Below are 9063 nucleotides of genomic sequence, written 5' to 3'. Positions count from 1 at the left end.
TCCAAGCTCAGTTTCTTCCAAAACACCTCTAACCTGAGCCATTGCTACCTGAAATGCTGAAGTGAGACCTGGCCCAGCTAGTAATTTCCTTCTACCTGCCGTCAGCTGTAGGGGCAGAGGTGCTGCTCCTCTGCACCTTTTGTCTTTTTGTCTCAGGCATACCTGCTCCCTGTTCAATCCAGAGTGCCAGGACTAAGTGTCTTGACTCTCAAGGCACACACCACAAGAACCATTTGCCAGACAACCTTAGTGTCAAATACACAAAACTGGAATCCAAAAAGGCTCCTCAAAGCAGTGTTGGTTGCATGAGGTTTGTGTGATCTGTTCCTTGACTTCTCAACATTAGTGTGAAGGCACAGGGTCAACACACCCACAGGTAACCACTGCACTGCATTTAACACTGCAGAACTGACTCTTCAGCCCCTCCTGAGCCAGGAAAGACTTCACACTAGTGAGGTGTCTAGGTCTCTGCCTACTTCTAAACGCAAGGATAATCTCAAAGATGTTTTCCAGTCTGGTTTTAAATAGCATATGGGCCAACATGTCAGCTGCCACAGACACTTTCTCCTGGGCTCTAGCACCTGCCTTTCTCTCCTCATTTCTGTCTTAGTTTGGCAAAACAACAGAAAAGTGTTCATTCTCTTTTTTGTTTTGTGCTGTGTTATGTTGGTTTGTTGTTTGGGGTTTTTAAGTGAGGAATTTTCCCCATGTTTAGCAAACCAACTCTTTCCAGGATCAGGCAAAAGCCAACAGGAGCCGAGACCTCGATCCCAAATATGGTTGGGTCTTGCTTAACTCCTCTCCCTGTGCTTGTGGAACAAGGGTTCTTGTGAGAATTGTCACTCCTATCTGCAACCAAGAGGGAAGGTCTCACCAATGTGACTGAAGTTTGTCCACACTAACCCACAGTGACACATAAAAATCTAGAAAGGGTCCCTTAATCCTCACACTGATTGTGGAGAGAAAATGATGTCTTCCTGGCAGGACATGATGTGTCAGGTGTGCCAGTCATGGCTGGGTCACCCTGCTGTAGATGGCACAGAGCAGCCCATCCTTCAGGAACACCCTTCAGCCTGTCCAACAGAAAGAGAATTCTGTTACACTGGCATCAAGGCTGGCATTCACTGCCAAACCAGGTCTCTGAGGATATCTTCATCACCCACCCCCACAGTGGAGTGTGTTTCTCGTGTCCAGGTTCACACAGCAGCCTGCTGTCAGCCAGGGTGTGTCCAGGGGGGTTGTTTCCTTTTTCCTTTTTGACATACACAAGTGTTACATGATGCAAATTTTATTTACTGTCTTTTGGGAGGAAGGAGGGAAAATCTGCTTCGCTGTCATCAGGGCTTCAGCCTTCATGGCTGGAAAAGAGAAAGATACCATTTCACAGCAAATGTAGGCAGCAGGACCAGAGGTGTTTGTTCTGCATCAAATGCTGCCAGACCTGTCTGACCAACCTGATCCACACCACCTCTGGCTTTAGGCTGGCTTGTATCGTTGTCAAATGATCCTTCCTGTTAATACTTCAGTGGGGCTAAAACAGGCAAGCAGTTTTCACTCATATGGGATTTTTGCTACACTTTTCCCAGTGATTTTATGAGATGAGTACCCTGCCTCAGCTGTGCCAGAGAAAGGGATGGACTCCTACTTGTTGAGCTCAGTCAGAAGGTTCCTGGATATCCCTGAGTGATAGTTTTGTGGTCTCTTAAAGAATCTAATACAAACAAATATAACAAAAATGCTTGCACTGTGGCCTCACTGAGTTGTATTACTGAAGAGAAACTATGAAAGAAGCCACGCTGTAATTACTAGATTTGTGTCCTCTGCTGTTCAGATGCTACTGCCTCATAACCTTGAGTGACACCTCAGAATTCTGAAGTTAGCTCTACAGAAGTGGAACCAATAACAGAATTAATGTCTCAAACCCAAAATTCTTGTTAAGATATGGTATTGCAACAGTAATTTGTAATTTCCTCATCATCTGAACCAGCTGCAAAGTTTCAGTACTCAGGTAGACATTTCTTAGTGCAAGAGGCTGGTAAGAGTGCAAGAGGGTGAGAGAGAGGCCATGCCAGCAGCTGAAGAGAAGCCCTTGAGCACAAAATGAAGTTCTCAAATGCAGCCACTTTGCCTGGATAACTGAAATGGAAGGTGAATGTGAGACTGGTCCAGCGTGAGACAAGAGGTGTATTGGAAGAGTCAGTATTTTTTAGTTCTCCCTGAAGGCTTTTTTATGATTTAGAAATAACTTCTCTTTACGCTAATTTTCTTTTTACATCACTGTTGACTGCACAAAGACTGAAAAAGGCAAGACAGAATGATAGACTGGAAAATTTTTGCAAGCAACAGGAGATACACGGTTAAAAGTTATTTTGAGCTTCTGCTGAGGAAGATGCGTCCTTAATGAAGGTAGCATAAGGCTTTATTTTTTAAAGCTCCCTTGTGATTGTAAGGTAATTTTAAAAGCTGCTGCTTGAATAAAGAAGAAAGAAACTGCTAGAGTCCCATTTTCTATAATCTATGAACTAAGGGTGCTTTTTTTTGGAGAGGTCCTGAGAGAATTTTAAATGGAGTTAAAGTCTTATAATTCTAATAATTAGAAAATACCAGAACCATTGGAAAATACTAGATTTGTATCTTCTAATAGTCATATATACAGAGACTTTTGATTGCTTTTGACTTTATCTTGTTATATCTGAGGTGACATCCTACTCTAAAAGTCTTTCATCTTCTCTCTTTCTGCGCTCCTGCAAGGCCCAGGGTGGTTTTCAGTCTGTGTTAGAGTACAGCAGCATCCAACTCACAGCAAGACTTTGAAGCTGTCGTAAACAGCAGCTTTTTCATGGGCCCGTTGCCAGCCTGCTCTCCCAAGAAGGAGCTCTTCTGTCCCTCCAGCACTGCAGTGCTCTGAACCTCAGAGTGAAGCACAGCCCCTGCAGGAAGGCAGTTAAGCACATTTCTGGCATCCCCAATTCTGCCTCACAGCCCCTCCTGAAAGATCAGCCTCTCAGTCTGCCTGGTTCCAGAATTTCTTCTCACTACACTGCAGCTCTAATGTACCACCAAAAATGCAACTTCTGTTGTTGATTCTTTAGGAGCTATACAATGTTCCTAAGGGGAAGCCAAATTCTGCTTGATTTGAAGGCAATCAAAGGGTTTTCTTCCAGTTCCTGAAAGACCAGCAAATATATTTAGTGAGGCCCCTTACCCACATGCAGAACTATGTTGAGCTGTCTATACTCACATCGAGGGCCTGTTGTCTCTTTCTCCCCTCTGACTTGTTCTAACAGCTCAGAACAACACCAGAGTAGGTTTTGTTTCCTTCTGAGCAACAGCATTGCCATCTCCTCAAACCCAAATCAGTCACAGGATTTTTTAAGTAACCATCTTGCGGTTACCCGTGCTGTGCTTAGAGTGGCACAGTTCCCAGTTTGACAGGCTTCACGACTGATCAAAGCAGAGGGCTTTTCTGAGATCAGAGGTTTCTACCTTTTCACAAGCCATCAAACTACTGGGAAAGAAGAATAGCTCAACTTCTTTCTAACACCACAGTGCAAATCTGGAAGTGAGGAATGTTCTGCATTACAGAGCTGGAGTGTGCCTCACCATGCTCCACCAGGACTTCAGTACTGGTCCCACACTGCCTCACCCCTGCCCGTTCCAACCCCAAATATACAGCAGAGGGTCCTCAACTGCCCTTCATCCATCTCCTTTCTGTGCCTGAGACTGGATCGAATTTGTGCTTGTGTAGCTTTATCTATATGTGCAGTTTTCTGCAGGTAGAGGTTAAAACTAGTCCATAGGACACATCAGTGTCCCTGCATTTAGTAGGTTTAACATAACAATATTAAATTCCATTTCCCAGTGCAACCTTGTGTACAGAGAAAACACCACCCCTTCCCAGACAAATGATCAGTGGGGCCTTCCTTTCAGCGCCTTGCGCTGCTGGGCAATAACTGTGGCAAAACAGCAAAATTTCTGTTCTCCTCAAAGTGTTGGCGAATTCTACACCCCTGAGACTTTTCTGCACTGCCACATCTTGAGATGGAGCCTTAAATGCTGTTAAATATCATATTTACTAAAAATAAAGCACACAGTTCACTAGCAATCATTCCAAGTAACTGTGTGCCCCAGGCTGGCAGCTAACAACAGACTGCTGTGGTTTTAGATTAAACACCCAAGTTAAGTACAAAAACCAGGAGAGGAAAAGGGCAATGATTCTCAAGAAGGAAATCTGTCTTTAGCTATGTGATTAGCTCAACTTCTGCTCTCCTATACTGTTGGAACAAAGGAGGAAAAAAATAAACTCCAAGCAATTAGGTTTGATTGATTTGAATGATCTCTTTTATTTTCTTTCTTGTTGAAAGTTTGTTTCAATTTCCCTTCTTAATGCCTCAAGGATGAGACAAACAAGTAAATATAAAATTATTCATTAGCAGAATTTGATTCTTTCACACAGAAAAAAAAAAAAAGCAGGTAATCTGTGTAAAAACACAGTAGTGACAAGAAAATGTATAGATGCTATTTGTTGTCAAAGACCACACAACTGGACAGTGTTCAGTTTGCTTCCCATGACGAACAGATCCTTTTATTATACAACAGCATGAGTCAGGATGCATAATTTTTTTAAAAATTCTAACTACACTGAGAGACAAGTAAAAGAAAAAGGCTGTTCTGCAAGATTTCCTGTTCCGTGATGCATGGGCAATTGGCCTACATTTGTGACCCCATTTTTCTTTCAGCTCTGTAGCTGTACTGCACAGACCCAATCCTTTGCTTCAAAGTCTGCAGGAATGGGAATGGCCGATGCCGGGTCCAGACTGAGTCTGGAATGAGCTGCACTGCTCTCTGACCCACACGCTTTCTAGCTTCCACATGGCTCCAAGCCTGAACCAGACCTTACGTGCTGCTCTTCAGCAGAGGAAGACATAGAAAGAGGCAGTCTCCTCCCTCGGGCACCTCTGTGAATGGCACTCCAGCTGGAGCCCCAGGCAGGGTGGGGCCGTGGTGGGGAAGGCGCTGTGCCGCAGGAAGAGAACCTCTGCGGCTCTGCTCCCACCATCGACACGGGACAGGAGTCACTGCCCCGAAAAATCACACGTTTCACAGGCCCTCCACATGGCTTGTACTGCTAGAGCTGCAGCATTACAAGGTATTTCTGTGACAAAAACCAGTGGGGCAGAGCTGTGAGATCATGTAGTCTACATGAGCTGCTACAGCCACGCATCTCCTAAGCTTTTCCCGATTTGCTAGCTCATTCCCTACAACACCAGAACACAGCCAAAACTAAGGTCCACCTTCTGAATTTTTGTTTACAAACGGGATTATGACCTCTTGGTTAAACCAGGAGGTTTTGCTCCTGGTTTTTGGTCAGAGTGCTCCTCATGGTTAATCTCTAACGTGATGCAGTTATTTATTCAGATTTTAAAATTTTTTAAACTCAATCCTTGTACCTGCTTCTCCCTGCTGTAAACTGCCCAGCTTGGTATCTGCTTCACCGTCAAGAACACATGCCCCAGGGACGGGAGCACAGCCTCAGCCATCCCCTGTCAGTGTAAAGGGAATTTCCTGCACCAAGCCACAGCTCTTGTGTGGCTGCCAACACTCTTACTGTGTCAAACAAATGTGCATAACTTGCTCTCTACTACCACCCATTGCCTTCTCAGCTTCATTGTTCTTTGGGTTAGTCTCAATTTGCGTGCATGTGCTTGATTTAATGTTCTGGATTGACTTGGGTTCTTGCAAAGTGGTACTTGGCACTGATTTCTGCCTATATTTTTGTGCCTCTCTGGGTCCCTTTGCATTTTTCCACAGTTGATCTTTAATACATTTTGATATTTAGTGCAAAAGCATGCATGCAAGGAATCAGTGCAGAAGAGCTTCTATGCATTAACATCACATTAGTGTATCCGAATCTCTCTTCCCAGGCTGGATGAGACCCATAGCCACAAAGCATTTGACTGGCACTTCCAACTCCTTCAAATCAAGTGCCATCAAATTAGCACACATTCATTGAAACCAGAAATTCATGAAAGTATTCATTAATTTTCTCGTTCATGGAAGAAGACCATGAGAATTTGTCTTCTTTTTCTGAGATCATCAGCACTTCCCGACATCTGTGACCACAACTTAAAGAGATCTGCACTGTCAAAACCTGCTTAAAATTCAAACCTTCTTGTACAGTCAATAGTTTCTGTTAGGGTGACTAATTCCAAATTTTACTAGGGCTTAATTAGCATTAGTCTACTGAGTGAATGCAACTGACAAATACCAGGTTTGCACTGCTACAGTTAACAGTAACTCCTATATGTTTGTGTTGCTTTTTAATGACAGAGCCTATTACTTAAATCTACAGTTTATTCCATAAACTACTTTAAATTTCATATTTCTCCCATGAATATGTGCTAAATTATGAAGTTTAAGTGTATGTAATTCTCACCTCCAGGACTGCTTTAGTCTCTGAAACCCAGAACCTACATTTTGTAATTTCACCTTGCCTTGCTTGGAATGCTTTGAACTACTTATCTTTCAATTTTATCAGTTTCCTTTTAATGAACAGAGCACAGACCTCTTACTTTGCAGTTCAAAGGAGATGAAGAAAACATCAGTCAGGATGTCAGGTACTTAGCACCATAAAGGTGTTTTTCTTATAAAGGCTGCCAGAATAATTTTGCAAAACCCAATCTCTGTCTAACGTTTCTAGGTAGCCAAGCATCACATTGCTTTCAAGGAAATGAATGCTCCTAGATTTTGCTGAAATTCATCCCTAATTTACCCTTAGATAGACAGGTTATTTAGCCTTACTTAGACAGTTTTAAGCGTTTTATTCATGTTTAGAAAGAACTGGACAGAATTATCAGGGAGAGCAGACAGCACTGTGAGGGGTAGGCACAGCCAGAGACACTGCTGAGCAGCAGCCTGTTTGCCCACAACTGCCCCCTTCCCTCTCTGGCCATGCTTGTTCCTCTAAACCACCATGACCCCCCCTTTCTCCCCTTTGGGTTCTGGCTCTAAGTATCCCAGAACAGGATTTATGCACCCCCCCAAACAGTCTTCTCTAGCATCCCATGAGCCCATGTCTCTGTAGATCATTAAGCCCATGAGGTGACCCAAGGGCTTGCCTGGGGGCACCTCCCCTGAGATGGCCCAGGAAGGGAAAAGGCAAAGGGGGTTCAGCTCCAAGAGCTCCAGTTCAGTATTGGGCTTCCTGTTGCCGTTGCTCCTCTGCGCTCCCAAGAGCTGAGCCTTAATCCCAAACCCAACGTCCACCACTGTACAAAGTGGGTGGGCTGCACCATCCCCTCTCTTCACGGGCAGCGCTCCCCGCGCAGGAGGCTTGCTGCCACTGCGGGTTCTGAGGGCTTGCTGATGTGGGTGGCTCCAGCATGCTGAGCGCACAGCCCCACACCTCAGGAGAGGAGCTGCTGCATCACAGCAGCCCCCAGCAGTGGCAGATGCACCTGCACAAGTTATCTCTTTCCTCTGGTGCGCTTTCTATTTGTGGAGCTGAGCTTTTAATCACACAACCTAACACAAACCAGAATTACATGTCTGAAACATGATGGGAACATCAGTTTAAAAGCAAGTATGCCACAATCACCTAAGCGAAAATGATCTGGAAACACTGCTCTGCCACATGCCAGCCTTTTCCTAGTAGTTCCCCTTGCAGCATTGTTGTAGGTAAAAGTTAAGTTAAAATAGGACATAGTTCAATTATATTGTATTAATTATGTTATATTATTTGTATTATGCTAAAGGGGGGGGCTTATAAGAATGTGCTAGAAGGGTCCAGGGTCTGGTGAAACAGGGGTCTGATGGGGCAAGGCAAGGTCGAAGAGAGATTGGATGAAACATCTGACCAATCATTTGAAGCCCTGCAGAAATGATTGGTCCAGAATGAATGGCGGTAAAGACCAATGAGAAGCCTGGAAATGGACCAATCATCATGAGGATCCAAAATGCACCAATCCTGGACTCGAGGGGGACTATAAATAGGGGGAGTTCGGTTGGGTCAGGATTCTTCTTTTGGGATACTTTTTGTTTGGGAGAGCCCAGTGCACTTGGGCTGAGCGCACTGTTCTCGTTTTTGGCTCGCTGTGTGGGTGCCTGGGCTTATCCTGGGCACTCCGTTCCTTGTAGCTATTTTAATAAACGAGAACCTCTTTCTCTGGAGGAAGCTTGGCCTCATTCATATCTGTAATAGCATGGCCTGAAGGACACCTGTCAGTCAAAACAAACTCTGTTGAGAGTGCAAGGTAAAAACTTTTCCATCTCAGAGAAAAAAAAAGCTGAAGCAGTTTCTTGCTATGAAAGTGCATGTGACACTTCTACAGGGGAACAGGGCAAATGACCTGATTTTACTACCTTGTATCTGTTGTGGTTTCCCTATGGCACAGAGCAATTGAAGCAAAACAGTTAAAGTTGTTAAGAAACTGAAAAACAAACTGAAAACTTCTAGAAACCTTATGGTTTGTTTTTAAACTTAGATCCAAGTGTAAGGATCAGCTGCAGTTATTCACACAGCACACTATTTGATTATGTTCCAAGTCCACATTTCCTAAGAGATTTCTTCAAGGACGTAAGATATAAATCCTTACAGTAGAGTCAGTGTTAAATTACTATATTTGGAAATGTTGGCCTTCCTCTGTGGGAGGGTTAGCATGAACATAAACACCTGCACTGATAAACTGTAGCAAAACTATTTCTATCTAGAGAGTGGTTTGCATGCACAGAGGCAGGCAGATGGTCTATCCCCATAATATCCAGTTTTCCACACAGAAGTCTGTTTCTCTAGCATCATGGAATAATCTAAGTTGAAAGGGCTTGGTGGAGGTTGAGCCTGCTACTCAAAGCAGAAGTGACTTCAAAGCTAGATCAGGTGGCTCTGAGTCTGTCCATTTGAGTTTTGAAAATTTCCAGTGATGGAGACTTCACAACCTCTCTGGGTATCTGCTCTAAGTCCTGGACCATTTTCATGGTGATTCTTTAGATTTTATTTCATGTATGCAACTGGAATTTCTCTCACTGCAGATTGTTGTCCTTTTTCTGGGCACCTGTAGGAAGAGT

Source organism: Ammospiza nelsoni, chromosome 3, assembly GCF_027579445.1.
Source record: "Ammospiza nelsoni isolate bAmmNel1 chromosome 3, bAmmNel1.pri, whole genome shotgun sequence".
Classification (NCBI taxonomy): Eukaryota; Metazoa; Chordata; class Aves; order Passeriformes; family Passerellidae; genus Ammospiza; species Ammospiza nelsoni.
Note: the sequence above shows the minus strand (reverse complement) of the source record.